Raw genomic sequence first — 12,999 nt, forward strand, 5'->3', positions numbered from 1 at the left:
ATATATATATATATATATATATATATATATATATATATATATATAAATATAAGGGCAATACACACACACACACTAAATAAAAAAATGTTAGTAAGTAAAAGTGTTTTAAAAAAGATTGTTAAATTTTCAGATTAACACTCGCACGATTTTCACTACAGTGTTAGTATCGGGGTTTTAGGGTTAGGTAGGTAATCGTGCGGGTGTTAATCTCAAGATTTACGAAAAGATTTTCCAAAAAACTCACAGTTTGTAGGGAATAAATGTTTGTCGATCGTATTTGAAAAAGATGTGTGACTATTTTTTTCTGTTGTTATCATGGTGAAGGACGAGTTATAAATAACTGACAATTCCCGCCAATTAGAATGAGGTATGTATGTAGTATTAAAATGAAAGCATTAAAGTGAAACTGTCATTACAGTATCGAAAGGTGATTGTTTCAGTTTTGATACTGAAATAGTTTTCTTTGACTGTCAGTGTCTCTCCTTCCTTTCTTTTTGTATTTGTTGTTGGATTGTTCGTAAAGCTTCATAAGAGAAAGTAGGAGTTGAAAGGATTTGTATTAGAAAGAGGAAATTAGATTTTATTAAGGAGAAGATGTTTAATTCTGTAGTTTTATGTATTTTATTCGTTATTATGTAAACCAGCGTTCTTACACCTAACGGTCACTTACTTGGCCATATAATATTATAATATTATAACTCGTAAATTACCTCATCATTTCGCATTTGTCTTGCTTCTATATGTTGGTTTCCTGTCGATGAATATATGTGGAATTCCAGCAGCTCTTACTTCTTTGGAGTAGAGTGCACATATATTTTGAAATATATGTAGGAATTAAAGGAACTTTTATTTATATGCGTTTTGCTCCATTTATTGTTATTATTCATATATATATATATATATATATATATATATATATATATATATATATATATATGTATGTATATATATATACTGAGGGTGATAATTGAATATTAATTTAATTAACATCAATTTAAAACCAGTGGCCTAGCATATAAAAATCTGAAAATTCAGAAAATTTGTATTACATGCGTATAAGAAGGGATGACCACTAGGTGGACATCCAATATGCTAGAAAGAGGTCATCTTTATTTTGTATATTTTTCATTTGCCTTGCCCGCTTATGTTCTGGTGTTTGCTGAATTTTTTCTGGAGAACATTATTTTTCTTTGTGGTTGGGTCGTTGATGACCTCTTTCAAGCATATCAGATGTCCACCTAGTGGTCATCCCTTCTTATACGTATATATATATATATATATATATATATATATATATATATATATATATATATATATATATATATATATATATATATATATGCACACACTTTGTGTGTATTAAGGCTACCATTGGTGGTGCACAACTTATTTTTTTCCGATTTTTTCTGATTCTTAGCTTATAATTAATATAAAGATAGCATGATTTATCACCCCAGTATTCCATAAATAAATACCCAGAGCAGCCTTTATAGAAACTACCTAATAAGTAAATAATTAAGTACAGGAATGAATATTAAACTAATTCCATGTAATCTTTCCTCTCTAATGTTGAAAATTGGTATATATATATAGTTTATCTATTCTGGTAATAATATCATTTTCAGTAATATTGAAATTTTATCTTCATACAACATAACAATATTGTTTATATACAATCATCCATTGTACCCATGACAATTTCCTCTGTATTAACTTCATAGGTTTTATTAGCGTTTTGGCCCTTTAACTGGTAATTAACATCTTCATTTAGGGTCTTTCCCTACCCAGCCTCCTTTATAGACTTACACATTTCCTAAAATCCTGACAATTTTTATGACCATACCCAACTATAAACTGTCAACTCACTCCGTCTATCCCTTCTAAACAGACACTGTCCTCTAGCCTTAGATTTGGTAGTTGATAAAAAAGACTGATAAATTAAAAATGAACCACAGTCCGTTACAATCTATGACCCTAACAAGCTTCATACAGTTCTTAGAAGAGTAGTATATTTTGAGCTGCATTAGTAGCAACATGGACTTTTTCCCTCTTCTTGCTCTATTAGAAAATTTCAGTAAAATTATATTAATGTGTCCAATTGTTTAAAACAATTCTATTTATTTATGCAGCTGAGGATAGCCCTGCATTTAAATTGATGTAATGGTTGCATTGTTCAATTAAATGGAGTCGCTTGAAACGATCGTACTGCATCACCTCTTCATACCCTGTTGCTTATTTTGATTATATATATATATATATATATATATATATATATATATATATATATATATATATATATATATATATATATATTATTTAATTGAACGCCACGCATCCATTTCCAAGGATATACATGTATATATATATATCTTTTAATTGATGTTTACACTTTACACACGATCGTTTTTATTGTGCCAGCATATTTAGATATAGAGCGAAGCTACACAAAGCACCATCCAATCCAAGATATCCGAACATTTCAGCTAACACAATGTTATCAAGACAATCCAAAATTGGTTGAATTCAAAGAGAACCAAGAAAATATCTAAAATAGACGAACACAGAAAAAGAACCTTAAGAAGAAATATAATATTCTAAGAAAAGCCAGCTCACCTAGATAACATTGTGTTAGCATAAAGTTTCGTTTATATTCGTTTGATGGATATTTTGGACCTGTTTTTCTATATCTAAATATTCTGGCACAATAGAATCGATCGGTATAATGTATTTCGTAATCATCAATTAAAATTGTGATTTTTCTCCATTTTTATTCTTGTTATATATTCCAGATTTCTTGAAATTCTTAAAGCAATCTTTGGATTTAGCTATCATAAGCGAGGAATTACTTGAGATGTTAATTCTGTTTGAATTTATTGGTATCTGATTGTTTGATGTAGTAAACCAAGTTCATTTATCGCTGAGTGCTTTCAAAATATCTCTCTGGATTTATTAATTCCTTTTACTTCTTGTTTTAAATGTATGCATATGTATATATATGCATATGTATCTGTATGCATATATATATATATATATATATATATATATATATATATATGTGTGTGTGTGTGTGTGTGTGTGTGAATTGTTATTAATCCAAAGAAGTGGAGGACTAGAAATTAAGTTGAAAATATACAAAGAATTTATTAGAATTAATTATGATTAGTTAGAATTTAATTAGAATTGAATTAGATAAGAATACACTTGACCGGTTTCATGTTAGATTTTCAAAAGTGTATGTCATATGGAACAGTTGTGTCACACATTATATTTTGTCTCGCCCCTGCTATAAAAATTGTTTGGTTTTAAAGAGTGTGTGTATGTGTTGTGTGTGTGTGTGTGTGTGTGTGTGTGTGTGTGTGTGTGTGTGTGTGTGTGTGTGTGTGTGTGTGTGTTGTCCCCCAACATCGCTTGACAACCGAGGCCGGTGTGTTTACGTCCCCGTAACTTAGCGGTTCGGCAAAATACACCGACAGAAAAGGTACTAGGCTTACAAAGAATAAGTCCTGGGGTCGATTTGCTCGACTAAAGGCGGTGCTCCAGCATGGCCGCAGTCATGACTGAAACAAGTCAACTTGTTTCAGTCAATGACTGAACCAAATAAAAGAATATATATATATATATATATATATATATATATATATATATGTGTGTGTGTGTGTGTGTGTGTGTATATATATACACATTTCCTGTGTCCTTATGTTTACAAGGAGGAGACAAGCACCTCCACCCAGCTAAGCCTACATCCAGAGACATGTTTCTGAGTCTTGCTCGTCATCAGTCTGGAGTAGTATAGCCTATATATATATATATATATATATATATATATATATATATATATATATATATATATATATATATATATATATATATATATATATATATATATAAGTATGTATGTATGTATATATATATATATATATATATATATATATATATATATATATATATATATATATATATATACGTATACATGCATATATGTACACACACATGGATATAAATCTATCTATCTATATATATATGTATATACAAACGCGCGCACACACACATTTCTCAACTAAACTGATAAGTTAAATCTTCTCTTCTGACTCACCCACCAATTATAATGTAAATTCGCCTTGAAAATGTGATTCTGTATAACAGATATTTCGTTAAACTTGCTATTTTTGCAGCAGATTTGAGAAACGCCAAAAGTTTAAACCAGAAACTGTGAACATTTATAGGGAATGCGTAGAATTATATACGACTTGCATAACATATTTTGTACATGCGCAGGTATGGCTATGTGGTAAGAAGCTTACTTCCGGTATAGTCTTTGTCGGTCGAATTGTTGTCGTTCGGCGTTACACACATGATTTTTTGGTTGTCTTGGCGGTACGATGTTTTTCCTCTTGTATAATGGTTTGAATTGTTCTGTTTCAGACGTTGTAAACTACCCTTCATCTGACTTTGTGAGGTTTGAAGAAGAAATGGTGGAGTGTATAAAGAAGATAGACGAAGCAATGGAAGCAGGAAACTATGCTGCAGCGACAAAAGAAAACAACAAGCGAAGATGTGAGGCTGGAGGATGTGAGCAAGTTCAAGGGAATGCTTAAAAGGGAGGGGAACGAAGTGAAGGTGTTCCCCCACCAAAGAAGTTTTAAAGGAAGCAGCAGAAAGGACAATATTTTGCTGAAAATACTCGGTGGCAGCAAGGAAGATCGAGATTATGTGAACGGCTGAAATAGAAAAGGCAGCGAGACTCATCTGACTAATCTGGATTTCCTGCCTTGCCAGAGGAAAACAGTTTGGAACGGTGGAGGTGCAGTTCAGAAAGGTAGCTACCGCCAGGCTGCACTCAGCAGCACTGCTGAAAACGGATGAAGTGGTTCTTCTACCCGCATACCTTGGGAGACGTGCTTCTGGGGTTAGGGTGGAGGAAATAACCCCGGAAGTGGATGTAGCCTGGCTGGTGGCTGCCATACTGCTAGGCATGAAGGAAAAGGTGGTGGTCCTCCAGGCCAGCAGAACACCCCATTGGAACTGGCAGGGACAAACCCTTGATATGGTGGTGCAAGTCGCGGAAGAAGACAGAAAAGATGGTCGAGACCACCACGGTAGGAGAGACAATATTGAAAGTCAGAGTGGAAGGGAGGATTCCGCGGTACTATAAATGTGGCCTGCGAGTGGTGGGTCAAAAAAAATAGACACCCGCACAATGCCAGAACGGATAAGGTATGTCGATATTTAAAAAAAATATAACGTAAACATTCTGAAAACAAAATGGTGATTAACTGGTGTAAATAAGTGTGTTCAAAAAGAGGTTGTATTAACAGGTTCAATGAAGTCGCTCGGAAGTGGGGCTGAACGGCTCTATTTCATCTTTCATTATATTAATTCATTCTTTTCATTCGTTTTGGAGTTTCTTTTTTTGATAATATATTTTTTTTAATATTTAATGCATCCCGTTTTTGCTTTTATATCTGCTTTGATGCGTTTTTGCATACTTGAGAGTACGTTGGTGCAGGTGGCTGGGTCAGTTTTCTGCCACTCTTCATGAATTTTGACTTCTAATTCGCTTCTGAAAGAACATTTGTGCACCATCATTCTTGTACCTAAGTGTGACCACAAATGTTCGATGGGATTGAGGTCTGGAGACTGAGGGAACCATTTCATCACCCTCATCCCTTTCTTCTCAAACCAACCCATTGAGACTCTGGATGTGTGGCATGGAGCATTGCCTTATTGAACAATTACGCCGTCTAGGATGTTACCATTGAAAATTTCAGCTAAGGAAGGTTGATAAACCCGATCTAACATGCTGGTGTAAGTGTTGGAATTCGTTCTGCCCTCACAAGCGAACAACATTCCTGGACCTGAAGGCGACATTCAATCCCAAATCATTATTCTTCCTCCACGAAATTTGACTGTTGGCACCACACATCCAGGATAATAAACCTCTCCAACTCTACAGCGATCATAAACAGCTCCAGGAGTTCCAAAGATCTGAGGAGAAAACATAATTTATCGATCATTTTCGGTATCCAATAAAAAAATTGTAGAAGTGTAAGAACTTCAATTATGCCTAGTAAAGTAGTGGAAATAAACGCAGAGAATCTTACTTCGAAGTTACTTTCATCAGACCAAACAACCTAAGACCAATCACCATCAATTCAATTTTCATGCTCTTTTGGCCAAGACAATCTTTCCTTCAGGTTCACCTCAGACAATAACGGCTTCTTTTGAGCATCAGGAACTTGTTTCTTCGGAGAGATTTTCAACAAATATTAACCACTGATAAGTTATCAATAAAAAAAATTCACTGAAAAAATAGGTAAAAAAAACTTTTGTGTTACACAATGGCTGGCAGAAAAATTGACCCAACCACTTGCGCCACCTTGCGTCTCAAGTACGTAAAAATGCATAAAAGCGATTATAAAAGCGAAAGGGGGACACATCAAATACTGACCCTTGATGGGATAGACTCTAAAATGTTAATTATATTGTTTTTGATTATTAAGTAAATGAGTTTCAATTATTTTCTCTATTTTTTCATACCTGATCCATAATTTTGGCCAAATACATACATACATACATACATACATACATACATACATACATACAAACATACATACATACATACACACACATACATACATACATACATGCATGCATGCATGCATACATACATACATACATACATACATGCATACATGCATACATACATACATATATATATATTTATATATATTTACATATATGTGTATGCGTGTGTGTGTGTATGTGTGTGTATGTGTCCTTCTGTATGTGTTTGTTTTCCACCCCGTAACTTAGCGGTTCGGCAAAAAGGAAAGATAGAACAAGTGCCAGGTTTAGGAAAAAATGTGCTGGGGTCGATTCACTTGACAGAAAACTCTTCGAGATGGTGCCCCAGCATGGCCGCAGTGTAATGACTAAAACATGTAAAAGATAAAAGATATATCTCTACGATTTCTATAAAATATTAGTTTCAAACTTTGGCACAAGGCCAGCAATTTCGGTTGACGGTGTGAGTCGATTAGTACCAGTTGGTCACTGGTGACCAACTGGTACTTATTTTATCGACTCCAGCAGGATGAAAGACTAAGTCGATCGCGGCTTTAATTATTTAATAACCTAATTTCAGTCAATCGAATTTATATGTTATCTTTTATTTCAATCATTGGACTGCAGCCATGCTGGGGCATTACATTGAAGACCTTTAGTGGAACTCATCAACCCAGCATTTATGATTTTTGATTCTTTTGCCTTTGCATTTTTTGTGTTTTTTTAAAGAAGGAACTCTATTGACGTCTTAAGCCAAACTGATAAGTTACGTGGACGTAAACAAACCAACAACTTCTGTGAAAGTATGGGTGGGTCAAACACAAACGCACACACACACACACACACACATATATTGAGTCGTCCCATAGGTAATGTGGTTTTTATACTTCTTTTATTTTCAAAATTAAGATAAACAAAGCCCTTTTTTTAATCTAAAATATATTCTCCTTCATTTTCTACAATGCTCTTCCATCTATCTGGTAGACTTGCAAGGCCCCTCTTCCAAAATTCATTTGTCCGTGATGAAAATTACTCCTGACCTCATCTAGAGAATTCATATTTTTTCCGTTCAAATGATTTTGAAGACTGTGGAATAAATGATAATCAGATGGGACAATATCCGGCGAATATGGTGGGTGGAGTATCGTTTCCCACTCAAATTGCCCCGGCCTTTGGAATGTCATCCTCGCTGTATGTGGCTGAGCATTAAACTCGGAAAGTTTGTGAGGAACCCATTGACCCAATTTGCTGACTTTTCCGATGGTATGCAGGTATCAATGAATGGTTGACTGACCAAATCAAAGCTTCTCTGCTAGTTCCTAAACAGTTACGATGGGATTTTGTTCCAGCAGGCTTTTGTACGATGGGATTTTGTTCCAGCAGGCTTTTGTACGATGGGATTTTGTTCCAGCAGGCTTTTGTACGATGGGATTTTGTTCCAGTAGGCTTTTGTACGATGGGATTTTGTTCCAGCAGGCTTTTGTACGATGGGATTTTGTTCCAGCAGGCTTTTGTACGATGGGATTTTGTTCCAGTAGGCTTTTGTACGATGGGATTTTGTTCCAGTAGGCTTTTGTACGATGGGATTTTGTTCCAGCAGGCTTTTGTACGATGGGATTTTGTTCCAGTAGGCTTTTGTACGATGGGATTTTGTTCCAGCAGGCTTTTCAGGCCTCGTCGTGCTCTACAGATCTTCCAGGACGAGGCTCGTCCTGTAGGCTGTAGTTTCCGGCTCAGAATTTCTGAAACTACTGTTGATACTGGCTTACACTTATTGTCCGATCCCCATACACTGCATTAATATTCCTCGCAATTGTTGCCTTTATTGAACTCATAAAGCAAAATATGCTGAATATGCTCCTTTGTCACTTCCATTGCAGCTTTGAAAAATATAACCGTTAAAATCGAACCGCATACTTCAAAACTTGCACTAAGAATAAGGAAAAATAAAAAATTACTACCTGCTTTTCATAGTCAGTTGATACAGGTAGTTTATCCTGTCCCCCTCTGACTTTTAATTCATGCAATTGAAAAACCGCATTATTTATGGGATGACCAAATATATACGGCAGACAATACACTTAACGTGCCTGCACACTGTTCTTAGGCATCGGTGGTCCGGGGTGGGAGTTGAGAACACTTGCACAATATGCCGCGCGCTAGGACCGAACCCGAACTCATAGAGTTGCAAAGTGAACTTCATAACCACAGAGCCACCCCAAAACAAACCAAATCGTTCTCTCATTCTTGTCTTTCTATCCTTTTATTTCTTTCTTTCTCTTTCTTCCTTATTTCTTCCTACCTTTCTGTTTTTCTCTCTCTCTGTTTTTCTCTCTCTCTGTTTTTCTCTCCCTCTTTCTTTGACCTAGTCTCTCTCTTCTTCTCCATCCCTCTCCTTCTTTCTCTCCATCTATCTGTCTCTCTTTCTCTTTGCCACTTCCCCCTCTATCCATCTCTCTCTCTCTCTCTCTCTCCCTCTCTCTCTTCACACTCTCACACTCTGTCACTCCTTCCGTGTCTGTGTGTTCGCTGTTACCGTGTTCACAGCAGCAACAGCAGCAGCTCCCCCTCCCCTCCGCTGATGCAGCTGCTGCTCCTATCGAAACAGATCTATTTACCGCTTTGTATATATCGTACGCAGCACTGTATCCGTCACTGTAACCAACATTAACCACCACATACTGCAGCCGACACCATACCACCACCACCACCACCACCTTCATTTGCACAGGTCTTCTTAATACGGCTATTTTCGTTTATTTACAAGTCGACACCTCAAATCCCGATCCTGCGCCCCGCCCCGCCCCGCCCCGCCCCCGCCCCCGCCCCTGCTCATGTTCATTTCTTACCTCTCCCCACCACCACCACCACCACCTGCTCTTCATCTCCACCCCCACCTCCCCAACCATCATGGCAGGCTTTTGAAGTCGACATTATCGTAGTTTCAGAGTCTCCACCATCCGGCATCACTACTGTTACTGTTACTGCTGCTGTTGCTACTACCAGCATCCAATCACCTCCACCCCCCGCCTGATCACAATCCATCACCTTACGACCTCCATCTCCAACTTCCCCTCCGACTATCGCATAACCACCACCACCACCACCACCATCACCGCCACCACCACCACCATCACCGCCACCACTATTATTAAACTTCCACCACCACCACCACCACCACCACCACCACCACCACCACAATTTTAATTTTCATCATTATCATCATCATCGTCATCATAATTTACCACCACCGCCACCACCATAACCACCACCACGACCACCATCACCGCCACCACTACTATTAAACTTCAACCACCACCATAATTTTCATCATCATCATCATCATCGTCATTATAATTTACTACTGTCACTACCACCACCGTCACCACCACCGCCACCACCACCAACACCTCTCCTATATTCTACAACATCTCTGACCGACACACTGTTATCACAGTCCAACTCGGGGGTGGTGCACATTGCACTCCTCTCATAGTGCTGCTGCTGCTGCTACCGCTGGTACTGCTCTTATCCCCAACCTCCTCCTCTTCCTAATAATGATAATAATGATAATAATGCTGCTAATACTAATACCACTACTACTACTGTTGCTGCTACATGCATTTTCTTAAATGCGTTCACAAACATTATCAATCAACTTAAATGAAAAATTACTGCTTCGAAAGGTAATTGAAATCGGCTCCAAGACTATGCAATAGTAGTAGTAGTAGTAGTAGTAGTAGTAGTAGTAGTAGTAGTAGTAGTAGGAGTAGGAGTAGGAGTAGTAGTTTGAAGAGAGAGAAAGAGACTTCAGACTTAACGCACTTTTTATTATATCTCGTGGGCCCAAACTTTACCTGTGCCCCCGCTCCTTCCCGCTTCAGTCATCCCACTCAACAAGTGGGGGGAAGTTCGCAGGCACTAACACCCACGAAGTTTATATCCTTTACATACCATGGTTCCGATGAGGGGGCTCTTTATTTGATAACTCGAACTGCTGAAAACAGCAACCAAACCGTAACTCACATCACGTTCCTTCGTTTTGGTCTTAGCAATAATAATAAATAGATAAATAAATAAATTAAAAAAACAACGAAATGTGGAGGGTTGATACATTAAATAATGTAATCCCAGATACACTTGTTCTAGATACAAGATATTTGATGAAGAACACACAATGATTGTGGCTGGAATATGGTCTACTGGATCAGGAACGACTCGGGGCTGAACAGCAGCAACGGAACAAAACAAATATAGAGAAGAAAAAATTTAAGCTACAAAGAAAGGAGAGACACGAGATAAACATTAGGCCATCCCACGTGCCACCCGTAATACATTAGTTTGCTATCGACTCCAGCACCTGCCTGACACCCTCTACGCACTGCTGTCCCATCCACTCGGATAGCTTGTCAGCACCCCGGTTATCTGAAAAATGCAAAGTAATCGAACGCGATATCTCGTTGTCTGAAAGTGTGTATATTTAGAACTTGCTACGATCTTCGCTCACGCTAACCCGTTGTGTAAAACGGGTATACATACTGACTATACAACGTACATACATATATACATACACACATATACATATGTATATACTTCTATATTTATATATTTATCGTACATGTGTGTTTATGCGTTAAGAAGCGCCTGCATGGCCAGTGTAATCCCAGTTGTTGCAGCAAATTAAATCAAGGAATTTTAACGAGGAACATTGGAAATTACGCCAAGGTTAATTTTGAAAGACTTTGATGAGTACAAGTACAGTCCCCACACATGGCCCAACTGCATTTTATGGCAGGAACACAGACCTTCTGTGGCGCGTACCTCGTTGTGTACAGACAGGAGTATTAGCAACGCCACTATACGTCAGTTTCGTTGTTGATCAGAACGAGTACAGACCCCCAGTCCGTCACTAATACCTCCTCCATCACAATAACAACCTGCTGACTTGTGTACCCTGTTGTCACAGGAAATTCATCTATCTATCTATCTATCTATCTATCTATCTATCTATCTATCTATCTATCTATCTATCTATCTATCTGTCTGCCTGTCTGTCTGTCTGTCTGTCTGCATCTGTAACTATATCTATCTATCTTATACCTACCGATCAATCTGATATCTACCTGTTTATATATTTATTTTTCTCTCTCTAATTATAGCTAATATATTTGTCTGTTTGTGTGTCCTTCTATCTATCTATCTATCTATCTATCTATCTATCTATCTATCTATCTATCTATCTATCTATCTATCTATCTATCTATCTACCTATCTATTTATTTATCTATCAGTCTGTCTAATTATTTATCTACCTACATTAACACAAACACACATTAACACGCAAGGAACATCATTACATAAAAATGAAAATAAAATAACAAAAAACAACAACAAAAAAGCAAGCAGTTTGCTGTACTCCTGTATCATTCATGAAGGATCCTGCCCTCTGGCCGTTCATCTGCCGTGAAACAATTCCAGCAACAACAAAAACAACAGCACCAAAACTGAGCAACTCACCACACCATATACCAGCGTTGTTTCAAGTTACGAAGAGACAGCACTCAGCACCTCTCTGGTTAGCACGACATATCCAGTACCTTCAAGCTAGAAACGGGTGTAAACGCTAAGTGTACATTCGTGTGGATATTCCCGCGCTTGCGCCGATTCTCTCTACGACGAGTGATTCCATACGACGAAATGGTAAGTTGCTCTCAGTTGTTTTTTCATTTCTTTTTCTTCTTCCATGGATTTTTCGCATTTGTTGACGTTGCATACACACAAACACAAAGACACGCCATCACGCAAAACACGCGCAGCTTCATACATATGCATGCTTACATATGTACGTACATACATACATGTATACATACATACATAAATACATACATACATACATGCATATATACATATATATATATAAATATATATATCATCGTCATACCTACATATATATATATGTATGTATACATGTGTATATGCAAGTATGTATGTATGTATATATATATGTGTGTATATATGTATATATATATATATGTATATATATATATATATATAGAGAGAGGAGAATTTTCGAAAAAAACAACAGACGAGGACAGGTGATGTAAACAACAAAAGGATGTATTAGTTTATATATATATGTATACACGTGTATATGTATGTACTATGTATGTATGTATATACATGTATGTATGTATATATATATATATATGTATATGTATCACTTAATGTACATGATATTGAAAATAAAGGCTACTGATAGCTTTTCGACATAAAGTGATATCTATTTCTCACTGGACGGGGAAATTCTTTTGTTGATCGTAAGTTAATGGAACAGTAAACTATCTATCTATCTATCTAATACACATACATATATATACATACATATATATATATATATATATATATATATATATATATATATATATATATATATAT

General features: G+C 36.6%; 1 protein-coding gene across 1 annotated transcript in view; it reads left to right on the plus strand.

Annotated features, from left to right (window-relative positions):
• The first annotated feature begins 10,220 nt into the window (after positions 1-10,220).
• Positions 10,221-12,999, plus strand: part of LOC106880795 (G protein-coupled receptor dmsr-1) — a 129,356-nt gene continuing 126,577 nt past the window's right edge. The window contains exon 1 of the mRNA XM_089343037.1: positions 10,221-12,264. The gene's annotated coding sequence lies outside the window, so the exon portion shown is untranslated. The remainder of the gene's footprint in view (positions 12,265-12,999) is intronic.

The sequence above is a fragment of the Octopus bimaculoides genome, chromosome 26 (assembly GCF_046866305.1).
Source record: "Octopus bimaculoides isolate indiv1 chromosome 26, ASM4686630v1, whole genome shotgun sequence".
Lineage (NCBI taxonomy): Eukaryota > Metazoa > Mollusca > Cephalopoda > Octopoda > Octopodidae > Octopus > Octopus bimaculoides.